The 14952-nt window shown below is 38.3% G+C and overlaps 1 protein-coding gene and 1 long non-coding RNA gene across 16 annotated transcripts in view; one reads left to right on the forward strand and one right to left on the reverse strand.

Moving 5' to 3' along the window:
• RALYL (RALY RNA binding protein like) overlaps window positions 1-14952 on the forward strand; it is a 712238-nt gene that overhangs the window by 415943 nt on the left and 281343 nt on the right. The window lies entirely within an intron of this gene.
• On the reverse strand, window positions 10633-12677 carry LOC112650790 (uncharacterized). Its single transcript, XR_003130444.3, has 3 exons — window positions 12603-12677; window positions 11377-11463; window positions 10633-10956 (listed from the first exon to the last, which is right to left on the reverse strand). It is a non-coding gene; the product is annotated as an uncharacterized LOC112650790 (long non-coding RNA).

Below are 14952 nucleotides of genomic sequence, written 5' to 3' on the forward strand. Positions count from 1 at the left end.
CAGGTTAGATCTACCAGAGCCAAGCTTAGATAGCTAGAGCTCTTTGTGGAGTTAGTCTGTGGATAAGCCCCATACAAGCTGGCCTCACATGTCCATTCTACTAGTCCCTGACCCCCTCATAACTCATCAGCACATCCTGTTGTTAAGATCTCAGTAGGCTTTGCGTACTAATTGGCCTACGTCTTCTCCGTTGTTTTGTGTTGCTGAACACCCCCAGTTGTTTTGGGTGCTGCCCTATTCCTATGATGCCCCTCCACCCTCATACACACACATTAGATATCCTTCCCTGCTTTAAAATACTGCTGATATTTTCTATCTTTCACAGAGCTTTCTCTGCAAATTAACCTAAGGTGGAGAATTTACAAGTTTCAATCACAAGAAAAGTTTCAATCACAAGAATTGGAATATATCATTGCCAGCAAAAATTCTTCAATTCTTTGAGCAGGAACATGCCATAAGCACTGGTGACCTTGCTCTTGCTCTTGAGAAAAGCCCTTACAAGTAGTGTTCAGTTGCCTGTGTGTCTAAAATCTTGAAATTGAGAAAGACTGAAGGAGTTTTTTAATGTTGTTTTAACTAAAAACTAGCTTTAGAGCCTAGTATCATTCTGTGTATACAGAAAATAATATGAAGTACTGAATAATTTAATTGGATACTGTTTTAGTTCTCCCTTGAAGGTACCAATATGTTTTAACCTTTTCTGTACAGAAGAGTCTTTCCATTGCACGCACATAATTCATATGCTGCTACATGTTACCCGACCTGACTTTGCATGGCCATGTTTTTGAACAGTTAATAGATGCTGTCTTATGATAACGCATTTTTTTGCAAGAAGACTATAAAAATGTCTAGTCATTAACAATATACCATATATAATATATATGTTTGAGGCCTATAATTATATATAGAGGAAAAAACTCAGTGTGGTATAGTGGAAAGATTTGGAGTCACAGAATTGGGTTCTGATTTTGCTTCTAACTGTTTTAATGACTTACCAACATTTTATTTCGATAAAAACATTTTATTTAAATTGAAAAAAAATGGTATCTTTCTGGAAGTAGTATATTTGTGTGTGTGTATGTGTGTGTGCACGTGCGCATAATGATAATTTAAAGTGTCATACACATGACTGCTACATTTTAGTTGGTCTATAATGGATTTTTTAAAAATTTAAACTCAGTTTAATAAAACTAAAAGAGTATTTCTCTTAACAGGATCATGGTCAACTAGATTAGATTAGATCTTGCTAATTTTTCTTCTGTTCTTCTTTTCTTCCCTCTTCTTCCTCCTAAAAAAACAATAGAATATGAAAAAGAAGCAATATGCATTGCGGTTTTATGGACCCAACTGCTTAATTTCCTTTGGCCCTCTCTGGCCAGAGTACAGAAAAGAACTGTGGTAATTCAGTACTAAATTTGGGAACGTTTATAATGGCCATTTTGGAAGGAGAGTAATTAAATATTAATTCAGATCCTCAAACTGATTTTTAAATTGCAGGAATGCATCTCTTATGTTCCAGGTAAAGACAAATCAGCAATGTATTGATTTAGCAAAATGACAGTTCAAGAAGAGTGAAGAGAGGACACTGGCAGGTCAGCAGGCCTGGGTGTGGTTTGGGCAGGTTACTGGCTATTTTTCTTCTGTTTCTGAGACATGTAAAACAGGCTGTTTTTTTACTCTATCTGATGCAGTTCTTGTGGAAGTAAGACAAACCCAGTACATCTGAACAGTTTTTAGAAACTATGAGGTACTCTAACCATATAATGATTTATGAAAGTGCTTATAAAGGTACAATTTAAGATCTTTTTTTCTCAAAATATTAAGAGAAACTAACCATTTTATTTCATTTTTCCCTAACACATATAACTTTGAGACCTTTCTGTGATGCTTTTTTGTGTGTGTTAATAAAAACACAGGGTTCTGGTTTTTTTTTAACAAAACTTCTTTTGTATTTAAAAGAAACAAGCTTTCTAAGCCTGTTTAATTACTATTTAATTTAAATATACAGCTAGTTAATGAGCATTTGATAATCACCTTGTAAAAAGCATGGAAGTAATTTATGCTGAAAGACTGAAACATTGGTGACAGACCAATTTTAAGGAAATATAGTTTTATATGTATATATACACATAACATAAAACCCATACAAATGGTAAAAATATGTATCTTTAATATAGTTTCTAAATCAAAGTTGAATAATGTCAAATTTGCCAGCAGTTGAAGATTGGCGAGCCACCAAACTATCCACATTGCTCCAAAGTGGTCTAGAGATCTCTTTAAGAGATACAGTATTTTAGGTTTGCTGTATTAATTTTGGACACTTACTAGATCCAAAACTAGTGTTTTGGGGGTATCATATTTAAGACCTATAGTTGGAAACTTTTTTCCTTAGTATGATTCTGGATGAAGCCAATTCATAAATACACACTTTGGCCAATAATACTCCTTCTTTATGCTAAGAAATTTTCTAATTTACAAAGGATATTTCCCTAGCATACATTCATTTAAAATTTGAAATCACAGGGTGCCTGGGTGGCTCAGTCGGTTAAGCATCTGCCTTGAGCTCAGGTCATGATCCCAGGGTTCTGGGATGGCTCCGGGGGTAGTCTGCTTCTCCCTCCCCCTCTGCCTGCCACTCCCCTTGCTTGTACTTGCTGGCTTTCTCTCTTTCTGTCAAATAAAATCTTTAAAATTTGAAATCAGGTCAGATTTCCAACAGTTTTCTCAAAAATGTGTTTCTACATGCCCGCAGCCCAACACCAGACAGAGTCCCCTTCACTCTGCAAGCTCTGCTATCGTCTGGAAGCAAAAGCAGGGCCATCTGGTCAACGTGGGCAACTGTTTCACCCTGAGCTATAGGGGGATCCACCTGTCCTCACCTGATGAGGAATATGTAGGCCCAAGCTGTGTACCTACTCAGAACCTGTCTCCTTCTCAGCAGGTGTTTCTCGAGTGCTGAAGAGGGAAGGGCTCGTTTTTTTGCCCCTCATTCTGTTAAATCATTTGATAACATGTTATAAAGATAAGTTCATACAGACATAAAATTTATTTTAAAAGATATATAAATTGTAAGCTTCTAAGTTTTTTTTATTCTTAGCCTCAACAGACCCAAAATTACTGTCACATTGCTGTAATATTCCTAAGCTTTTACTCTCAATTTTAGATCTTCTTGAGTTCTAGGAAAAGTTTATATACAGCAACTACCCATGAATACACATTGAGTAGCACCATCATAAACCACAATCTCATATGCAAGACTCCAAAATCCCCTCTCCACCAGCTTCCCTACTCAAGCTGGCTCCAACAGCCCCTCCTTTAGGGTCATTCTCCTGAGGGTCATGATGAACCCCTGACATGCAGGGGTAGCCCAGGGAGAGATGTTGGTGAAGGTTGTGGGATGGTGGCTGGAACCTGGGCCTATGGGCCAAGGTGTCCTCCTTGTGCAGACCTGAGCCCCTCATGCAGGAAGGACTATGTCTAGGATGAGAAGAGAAGGGCCCAGACCCCTAGCAGTTCCTCCTTTTACCTTCTTGCCCTTCCTCCTGCAAACATTACAGTCCGGCTGAGTTAGCATCGGTGTTTTGTCAGTACTTCTGTGCCTCAGAGGGCTTTGCTACTGACCACCCTGCTGGCTCTTGAGTCCAGTCTCCCTGGAACTGCTGGACCAATCCTGTAGTTCTCTCCCGCCTGTCATGTTGCTTTCCCCCAGGGCTACAGGCTTTCATTTTCTATGCATTTGTTTCATATTTCCATCTGGGGTTATTTCTGTTTCTTTCTAGTTGAGCATGATCCTGTTAAACTATTAGGAGGTTCTTAAAGGGAAGTAAAGTTTGCATATCCTAAATTCCTAAGTTCCCAAGATTTTTGTAGGAATGACACAGATTTTCCAAATTCTACCTACTTTAACACCTGTTTGCCAAGCTGCCTCTGAAAGGTCTATGGAAGGCTCTGGCCATGGACCCTGGTCTGCCGTGATTCCTCAGTTCAGCTTAATTCAGCAGAGATAGCTTGCAAGGGGGCAGGCATGTCGTTGGGTTCTGGGAGTATAATGCTGCGTAAGACCAAGGAGTGTACAACCTAACTGGCCTTTTTAAAATGGATGTGGAATGGGAAGTCCAGACAGTTGAGGTAAATTACCCCAAATTTCACAGTGTGTGAAAGGAGGAGCCTCAAACCAGGACCTTGGCTCAGAGTCCAGGGACCTTTCTTATTATCATTCTTCCTCAAGCTAGCAAAAATGTCCAATTATGTCAGTCTTAACTGCATACTGTATGCATCCAAGAGATCTATATAATTAGGAGGATCTACTGGATGTCCTAGAACCCTCCCAATTTGTTGGGGATGTGGAGTGGTGGAAGGAGTCAGGGGCTGGATGCCACACCCCTCAGGTTTAAACAGCATCTTAATTTACAGTTTCTCCTTAATCAACTTAAGCTCTCAACCTCAGTTTCCTTATTTGTAAAGTGGGAATCTGTCTACTTCATAGTATTATGGGAATAATATGTGGTGGGTTCATAAAGGTCAATGTGAAAGTTCCTATCACTGATGCTGTGTTATATTAGGAACTTGATAAATGAAAATTCCTTTCTCTTTCTCATCCATGTCTTGAAATCCCAATCCTTGAGCCCATTAAGTATGAATGCATATGTTAAGAATATTGGGAAGGGGGTGCAAATTCATTGTAACTGGTGCCTGGTTCAATACTGGATTTTTTTATTAGACTATTTTTTGCAGGAATAGTTTTGGATTTATAGAAAAAATTGAGAAGGGAATAAAAGGGAAGGGAGAAGAAATGGGTAGGAAATATCAGAAAGGGAGACAGAACATAAAGACTCCTAACTCTGGGAAACGAACTAGGGTGGTGGAAGGGGAGGAGGGCGGGGGGTGGGGGTGAATGGGTGACGGGCACTGAGGGGGGCACTTGACGGGATGAGCACTGGGTGTTATTCTGTATGTTGGCAAATTGGACACCAATAAAAAATCAATTTATTATTAAAAAAAATGGGGACACTTCAGAGTACCTGTATAACTCTAGCCCCCTCATGCACAGTTTCTCCTTTTATTAATATTGGATACATTTGCTATAGTTAATGAACCAATGTGTATCATTATTATTCACCCATCCATGGTTCCTTCAGATTTCCTTAGTTTTTACCAAATATCCTTTTCTTCCAGGATGTCATCCAGGATACCACATGATGTCTTACTGTCTTATCTCCTTAGGGTCCTTTCAGCTGTGACATTTTCTTAGACTTTCCTTATTTTTGATGACCTTGTTAGTTTTGAGGAGTACTGGGCATGTATATTTATTTGTATTGAGTCATGGATATTTATTTTTATCTGGGGGTTGTAATCCAATACTACATTGTTTTTGTACTCAGATTGTTCCAGCTTTGCCTAGTGGGAACTCTTTGATTTGGTTCCAGTACTCTGACATACCCCCATTGGGTGTGTGTGTGTGTGCATGTGTGTGTGTGTTTTTTTGTTTTAATATCTCCTTACTCTCTGACACAAGATGCTCCAGGCTCACATTGTCTGTTACCTGCCCCAGTCCTGGAATCACCTGTTTCTACAAGGAGCTATTCTTTTCAATGGAGAATGGCAGTAGAAACTAATATCTGAGTACTGGATGTCTTGTTGCCACCCGAGTGCCATTTCTTTTAGACATTTGGATTTTAATGCCCACATTCATGGTATTATTTTATCACAGGTTATCCCTACCTTGCAGAATATGGAAAGTGATATTTTAAGAAAATACCACTGAGTCCTTTTTGGAAATATTTTATTCACATAGGGTTTTCTAGTAAGTATCTTATGGTTTGATGTGTAGAAAATGTCGTGAACTTCCTAGGAGTTATTATATATATCAAAGAGGTAAATGACTATTTTTATAAGTAACAATAAACAATATAGGTTTTATAGGTAACAATAAAATAAAAATGATTTTTTTTCCCATTTTGTCAACACTTTTTCTCCCAAGGGTGACCACATCTTACTTTTTCTGGGACTGAGGTGGTTTTCAGAATGCAGGACTTCGTGTTTTAAAACCAGGAAAGCCCTGAGAAAGCACTGATGAGAGGTGGCCACCTTATACATAGCTCTCACAACCAATTATAATTAGGCATTGGGCATGGGGAGGCTTAGGTAGAAATACATAAGTATGTGTATTTGTACACGTGCAGGTATACATACACACATGCATACTACATGAAATTTAGGAATATGTCTGAATATTTCCATCACACTATCCTTTGTTTAATGCATGACTCAGTGTGCACTCAATAAATATTTGCAAACTAAAAGAGTGATTGATTATATTAACTAATGAATCCATATCATGTTTGATTAATGCAATAATTATATGGCCAAACATTCTGTTAAGTATTTACATATTATATTGCTGTTTTGAGTAATATTAGTACATAGTTTTTCTGTTTCATAGTGGTTCAGCCTATCCATATTTTCTCTGTGCTGTAGATCTATTACACTGTTGAGGATAGTTTAAAAACTTGACTATTAGAGCCACATCTGTGGTGGGTTCATATCACCAGTAACACAAAGTACGATCATCCCAGTAGACAAAATATGAGATTTGTGTTTGTGAGCTTGAATGGTTTTCCCTAAGTTTTTGATTATGTGTCTCTATTTTTCAATAAATTTACTATCCCCATTTTTAAAGTTTATTTATTTTTAAGTAATTTCTATACCCAACGTGGGGCTCATATTCCTAACCCCAAAATCAAGAGTCACACACTCTACCATTCCCATTTAAAAAAAAAATGTGTACATGTGTCTTACTAGTAAAAACTCTTTTCCTAATAATACTTTTAGCTTGACTTCTAACAGACACTGAATTTTTTTTCTCTCAGATCATGGTTTGTCTTGTTGCCACATAGATGATTTCCATTTGAGGAATTTTTGTTTGTTTCTGTAGTCACATGTGTTTATGATTTAATTGTTTCTGGCTTTGGTGTAATTTGTGAGACTTAAAACAAAGGTCTTGTTGTTACCAAAAACAGCACCACAGATGGCCTATGTGGTTATCTATGTAGTACCCAAGCCATGAATACCTGGCCATATCCCATTACTGGAATGACCAATGTCACAAAATCATAGCAAAAAAGTGTAGTCCCTGTTTCAAAATATCTCATTTGTAGGATTTCCTAGTAGTCTATATAGTGCTTATCTATGAGTTAACCTGCTTGGGGAAGAAAATAGATCCAACTTTTTACTGTATTTCGGAAGGAAACATAACAGGAACTCTAACAATTAATAGGCTTCAGTATTTCTTTTTGAGAGAATATGATTCTTTTATTTTTGAGGTATCTCATTTTCTTTCTATTACAACAGTATAAAAGACTTTCAGAAAATGTACAGCTACTTGGGAGTACGGCTTTGTGTGGTTTTTGGTGTAAAGGGGAGAACTGCAAAAATCAGTTAAATGTCCTCTGAATAAACAAGGGATAAAAAGAGCAAGACTACTTTTGTTCAATATGCTCAGAACAGCATTGCTAATGTCACTTTAAGATGTATGCTTATGAATCCACAGTGACACTATACAAAGAAAAAAAAATGTCACTGCATGTAAATTGCTTGTATTTTCCAGTAAATGTAATTGAGTTATGGTAATAAAATGCCCTGTGCAGAATGGATTCTGTTCACTTTTTCCTTTGAAGGTGGTTGCAAAGTGTATTTATTTGTGATCCAAGTTCACAGAGTGTGGAAGCTCTTGAAAAGATTAGGGGCTTATGATTTGCTTTAGGTAAAGAAGTTAATCAAATGCTGGAAAATATAAAATATCTTGGTAAACACATAATTTCAATATAAAAGATTTTAAGTGGGAAGAGTTATGCTTGTCTTGCAGAATTATGATCAGAAACCCTAAAGCCTCTATTTCCATAAGACCTGAAAATGAATCCTTTAAAAAAAAAATCAATTTTAGCATAGTAAACTCTTAGTTGGAAACAGAGCAGAAACATAAGATATTCTTTAAAAATATATATCCTTGAACTTCTGACTTGGTATTGATTCTTTCAAGAAGTAATTGATTCTAAATGTTATCCCAAAATTTTGGCAGAAAACTCATGTGGTATTTTCTTGACTTTTAATGATGATAATCATGATAACAGACTCCACTGAGTACTCACCACGTGAGAGACACTGACTCTGGCATCTTACAATCTCATGAATGAGCTACTATCATTATCCCCATTTTTGAAGAGGAAATTAGACACAGAGGTTAAGTAAGACACAGCGACTGGAGTAGATGGCAGTTCAATGTAGATAGCTGGCAACTGGCCCCAGTAAACACTACCTTAGAGGTCTAGGAAAGATACAATAGAGAGATGTGAAACTAGTGTAATGCAAAAAGGTTCTAAATTGTTCTTTTTTAACCATGGAACTGTATTTTAATCACTAGACATCATCATCAATGATTCCTTAACTGTGGTGTGTAAAAGAATCACAGATGCAAATACTCTTAAAAATTAGGTTTCCAGGTGCCTTGGTGGCTCAGTGGTGGAGCATCTGCCTTTGGCTCAGGGCATGATCCCAGGGATCATGGGATCGAGTCCCACATCAGGCTCCCTGCACTGAGCCTGCTTCTCCCTCTGCCTGTGTCTCTCTGCCTTTCTCTCCGTGTCTCTCATGAATGAATAAATAAAATCTTAGAAAAAAATGAAGTTTCCCACAGGACATCTCAGAAAGACCCTTGAATTGCGCAGAATTAACAAAAAGGGAGAACTGCCAGTTCGGTAAATGGTGGAAAGTTGAGCATGGAAGAAAGTACAGGCAACATTCAGTCATTTTCCATATCAGAAACTGACGACAGAAGAAGAGAAATACTTTGCTTGCAGTCACAGGTTGCTCATTGGTAAATGGACATAGGTTCAAACTTTGATCATCTGGCTCGAAAATTAGACTCCTCTCTCCCCTCTCCCCACCAAAAAAAAAAAAAAAAAAAAAAAAAAGTCAGAAACAAGCCTGAGAGGTAAAGTCGAGATCCACCCTGGAGAAGGCACAGAAGATTTTAGGTCCACCTGCCCCTCCTGAGAGCTTTTATGAGACCAGGTCATCCTGCACTGAGCAGGAGGCATCAAGCACTTAGAGCCACCAGGCCCTACACCATTCATCACTCCCTTCTGAACCACCTTCCAGACCTACACTGGACTCTCCTTCCTGACAAGTTGTATATTGTTTCTGTCTCTGAGCTCAGGGTCAATTTTCCCCCCATTTTTAGCTCTGCTTTACCCTTAGGCAAAGCACTAACCATGCTTCTCACATTTTTCCTGACCGAACTGTAAGCAAAAAAGCATCATAACCAAAATTAACAACAAGTTTCCAAGGCTGCACCCTTAGAGATTCTGAGTTAGTTGGCCTTAGTGGAAGACAATTAGCTGTACTCAAGTGGGTTTGTTGCAGGCTACACTGGGCAGGTTTTGTTTCCAGAGGTCTGCTAAGAAAGAGAATGGAGGCTTTGTTGAGAAACACAGGGAAGTTGCTTGGGATCTCTCTCAAAGTCAAAAAGGGATGTACTTTACTAAAAAAAGCTGATAAGAGACTCATTGGTGAATACAAATAATATTCGACCAACAGTATTCGTTAAAGTGGTAATAATGCATTGGAGAACGAGTTAGGCAAGATTTTAAGCCCCCGAATATCTTAGCCAATAATTACAGAAGCCTCAAAGTAGAAGTGGTGAGGCCATAATGTAATAACAATGTCGCTACTAAGCTACGGTTTACCATAACTTCCCATGTACCTGTCACTGTGCCAGGTATTTTGCTGTATTATTTAATTTAGCAACTATAATTATCTCTGTCTTGCAACTGAAGATTCTGGGACTTAGAGAAGTTATGTGATCTGCCCAAACTCACAAAGTAATAGGCAAAGTGAAGATGCAGAACCAGTCGCAGTCTGCCTGGGAACTTGGGGTCTGTGCCAGGCCTTGTCAAGACTGTGCACACCAGCCACCTGGGGATCCTGTTACAATGCATATTCTGGTTCAGGTCTGGGAAGAGCCGGAGCCTACGCATTTCTGCAAACGTGTTGGGCAATGCCAATACTTCTAGTCAAAGCCAGCGACATACATAACTGGCGGGGTGCAGTGCAGAATGTGTATGTGTCCAGTGTGAGGCACACCTGGTTAATAATTCCTGAACTGCAGAGCATTAAATCAAGTACAGGGCCTTCTGAGCACAGGCCCTGTGCCACTGCCCAGTCTAGGCCCACGGAGCTGGCCCACCACGCTGGGAGCAGAAATCACTGTGACATGTAAGTCTGCCTTGTTCTTGGATCTAGCTAGTGTTCTTTATACAAGCTTGGCTGTCATGGGAGACCACTAAACATCTTTTATAAATCAAATTTTCTTAATTTAGCTATACATTATAAATAAAGGATTTCCATGCTTATCTCTCACATGAGATTTTCTCAGGTTCATGCACCTACTGTGCTTGGCACATAGAATTTACTTGACCTAGTTTAGATTCTTCTTTCCTTGGAGATCTTCCTTAACTTCTCTGAGCTTCATTTACTTCATCCTAACATATTCGTATTTTCTGTTCTTACTACTTACAGAATTCTGGTTGACCCCAACAAAGCAAGTCCTTTAAAAAAAAAAAAAAAGTATAATGCCTTACACAAGTAAAGCATTAATGTCATGATAGGTTTTACTGCCTCTCAAGTATTTTCCTAACTGACCAAACATCATGACCTAAGGTCAAAAACCTCTGAGTTTTTACTCAGAATAATTGGCTTCAGAACATTCAAGAAATGCAGTATATAAAGATTGCCATTCCTACTATAATAGTTCCAGAATTTGAGGCCTACCAATCAACTTCTGTCTTTGGGTGACCTAGTGTAGGATCTTGAGTCAAGGAGTCTTCCCTTTCAAGTTACAGCTCCACAGCTCTGAGGCTCTTGCAAGCTAATTAAGTTGTCAAGCCTCAGTGTCCTCATCTGTAAAACCACATAGAAGTGGTAATAAGCATTATTATTTGTTAGGGTTAATTTTCAAAGACAATAAATTTAAAGCACTCTCCATGCCTACACACAGTAGAGACTTTTAGTTGCTGTTAGTAGTAGTAGCATTGTCGGTGTAGGTAGTGATGGTGGTATCAGATTTAATCTTACAAGAACAGAGTAGAAGTCTTTCTACTCTCAAATTCTGTGCTAAACTTATGCCAATAAAATCACAAAGGCCACCAGGCAGTCTGGGTCTTCCCTGGCTTGAGGTTGCTTTGCAGAATCTCGAAGACACATAGGGAGGGACTCTGGCACATGAGGAGTGGTCCCTACTCTTCCCATCTCCCCCATCTTTCCAGGTAGACTCCAGTGCTACCTCTTTGATCTTCCTCAGGAATAGGTTGCTTAACTTACCTATAGAATGTTTGTAGATTCTTAGAAGTGTAAATCTGGAAGGGACCTTAGATGCCATTTAATTCGACTTCTTATTTCTGCAGATGGCTGTAAAATCAGAGTGAGCTCGCTTTAGTAAAAGCAGGGGGACCACAGTCAGATATCTCTTCCCTTCTTTCCTTTTTTTGTTTTCTTTTTCTGACATTTACATATTTTAGGTGGTAAAGAGGAGGCCCTGCATGTGGTGCACATGGCATCTCCTGACCTCAGTAAAACCACATCTCTCTGATACCTGCCCTTGAAGAATGACAGCATAAATTCCTGTAAGATCAATAGAGGCAAAAGCCACTTCTGCAGTAGAAGCAGAAGCCACTTATTTCCTTGTGTGCTCCTATATTTTCAGTCTTCTTCACAGTGCCTGGTAGCTAATAGCTGTTTCAAAAATATTATTGAATATACATATAAGCACATTTCCTTTTTAAGTAGAACCATCTTATAAAGTTCCACTTTAAGATACTTGGTAATATTTCGTGGAATTTTTTTTAAGATCAACTATTATTTTCTTTCTATACTCTTATTAAACTGATTTTACATAACTTTTTGGAGACTTGATTTATCTGAGAGAGTGAGAGAGAGAGAGCATGAGTGGGGAGAAGGGCAGAGAGGGAGAAGCAGACTCCCCACTGAGTAGGGAGCCCCCAAATTGGGGCTCGATCCCTGAACCCTGAGATTGTGACTTGAGCCGAAGGCAGATGCGTAGCCTACTGAGCCACGCAGGTGCTCCAACTTTACATAATTTAACTCATCCTGGAGAACGGTTACAGATTCTTTCTCACCTCTTAACTCTTACTTCCGAACTACATCAACTTTCAAAACCCCTTTCCAAAAAAAAAAAAAAACAACCCCTTTCCCTACTATCATATTGGAAAAAAAATTTTTTTAAGAAAAATAAAAAGAGAAAAGTAAAGGAAAATCAGATCGTGTTTAGTGGTTAGCGCATGGGCTTTTGTACAAATAGGCAGTCAGTGTCCGTATGAATTTACATACTACCTTCTTCCAGAAAAGAATAATAACTGCTTAAACTCTCAAGAAAAGTTTTGTAGAGTTAAGGTTTAGTACGCAGCTTAAACAATCTACTACAACTCTAAGTCAGTGGTTTCTACAAGAACCTGGTTGTAGAACTTCCGTGAAGTACATGAACCTTATAAAAACAGTATCATTACTAAAACAAAAGGTTTCTAAATTACTTCAATGTTTGCTGTACCCATTTAGATTACAGCTGTCAGTACACCCAAGGACACAAAGAGAGGTTCCACTGGGAAGGGTGGGTTCTAAATTCCAACCCCCCCGACCAAGGCATATCTATTATAAATACATGTAATGTATAGATTCCTAAACCCCCGAGTGCTAATATAATCATTATTTTCAAGTTTCTTTTCTATGAAATGATCTTTGGTTGCTTGGCAAAAGCTTCTCAGGTCATAGCACTTGCTATTCCTCAAGTTATATCTGCGTAATTATTGTTAATAACGTCAATAATTTAATTTAAATGTTTGAGTTAAAACCTTAAATGCATAGAGTTAATCGGAAGAAGCCACAGTGAGTTAATATTATTGCATCAATTATGGAATTTGGAGAGAACAATTCAAGGTAAAAGTAGTAATGTGTGAAAATTAGAGCTTTTCTGCTGTAAGAATGAAGAGAAAGATGTATTTGATGCCACGAAGCAGAGAGAACAGTGGGTGGTAATCACCTAGAGAGAGAAAGGGAAACCTTATTTCAGTTATATTTTAGCATGAAGGGCTTGTTCAAAATTTATTCTAGGAGGAATATAGAAATGTTTGCTTTATTGGTAATGTCAGACAATTCCCAAGAATCATTTTTCTTGAGCCTAGAATTCAATCTCAGACATGAACATTCAGTATTTATTGGGCCAGACTATGTTCCAGGCTTTGAAAGTTTTAGAACCTAATAGGGGCCATTGAACTCTGAGCTGATTTTCACAGAGTGTGTTGTCATTTCCTAGAAAAATTGGCAGCAACAAACGTGGGAAGATGGAGAGTGTCCTTAGAGTTCACGTGTCCAGGGGTCAGGTCATATGCTCATGTGTATTAGTATAATTTTTCTCAAGAAATCCCTTTCAAAGGTCATAAAATAAATCCCTAATTTCTTTACTGTCCTATGGCAAAGATCAAAACCCCAATGTGGTATATAGATTCTCCCGACGTGAAGTCCTGTGGGTCATGAAAAGTCCGTGTACAAAATACTGGGGGGGAAAGGAAGCAGAAATACTTTTTCGTTTGAAAAGTAGACATCCATGGAGTGCCTGGGGTAGCTCGATTGGTTGAGCTCCAACTCTGGGTTTTGGTTCAGGCCATGATCTTCTGGGTCATGAGATCAAGCCCCACTTTGGGCTCTGCCCTCAGTGAGGAGTCTGCTTGAAGATTTCTCTCCCTCTGCCCCACTTCCCACTCATGTGCTCTCTCTTTCTCTCTCAAATAAATAAAGAAATCGTTAAAAAAAATAGACGTCCATGTTTCAAGTCATAAGATATATATCCTAAAGTTATTTCCTGGGTGGAAAAAGACTAAATTTATTAGTGTAAGATTTGAAGTCTTATGAAAAACAAAAATTAGCTAGACACTTCTTTCCAGCTTTCTGACATAGTCATGTAAAATTTTAAATGGATAGCTCATGTTAAGATATAGTATACATCAGGCATCCCGGGTGGCTCAGTGGTTTAGCGCTGCCTTCAGCTCAGGGCGTGACCCTGGAGACCTGGGAGCGAGTCCCACATCGGGCTCCCTGCATGGAGCCTGCTTCTCCTTCTGCCTGTGTCTCTGCCTCTCTCTCTGCATCTCTCTGTGTCTCTCATGGATAAGTAAATAAAATCTTTTTAAAAAAAAGATATAGTACACATCACATACACTTAAAAATTCAAGCTCCTTATGGCTAACTAAAAGTGAATTACAATATGCACAGTTTTTACAAACATATGATAAGAACAGTAATGGCTCTAACAGAAATTTAAGTGTGGCTTTGAAAAAAGAACTCGCCCTTCATTTTATTGTCTTCAAATATTAGTTCAGTTCCATTCTTCAACTATGACACGATGTTAGATTTGTTCTTTTATTTATCAGTTAAAACTTCAATGGCAACAGATTGTTTATTAGATAAAGAATGAACATGCCAAATTATAGTATTATTTAAAAGCACGAAACATTATTTTGAGCTAGTTCACCACATGTAATAGTAACTTTTACCCATATTTGATTTTAAAAAGCATTTCTTGCTGTGTATAGGAAGTTTGATGGTGAGGATAGGTGTTTTATGAAATTAATAAATCCCTAAATTACTATTATTTTTTATCTTGGTGAAGAATTTAGTAAACTCTTTATGTAAACTGTTCCTACACGTTATTTGAGTCTGTGGACTGCCTCCTCACACTTCAAGCATTCTCATCGCTTGCATTTCATGATATCCCCAAATTAGTATTTTGAAAAAAATTGCACTTGGGTACCTGGGTGGCTCAGTTCCATTAAGCACCTGCTTTCAGGGCAGCCCCGGTGGCTCAGCAGTTTAACGCCACCAGCAGCC

Source organism: Canis lupus, chromosome 29 (assembly GCF_003254725.2).
Source record: "Canis lupus dingo isolate Sandy chromosome 29, ASM325472v2, whole genome shotgun sequence".
In the NCBI taxonomy this organism is placed as follows: Eukaryota; Metazoa; Chordata; class Mammalia; order Carnivora; family Canidae; genus Canis; species Canis lupus.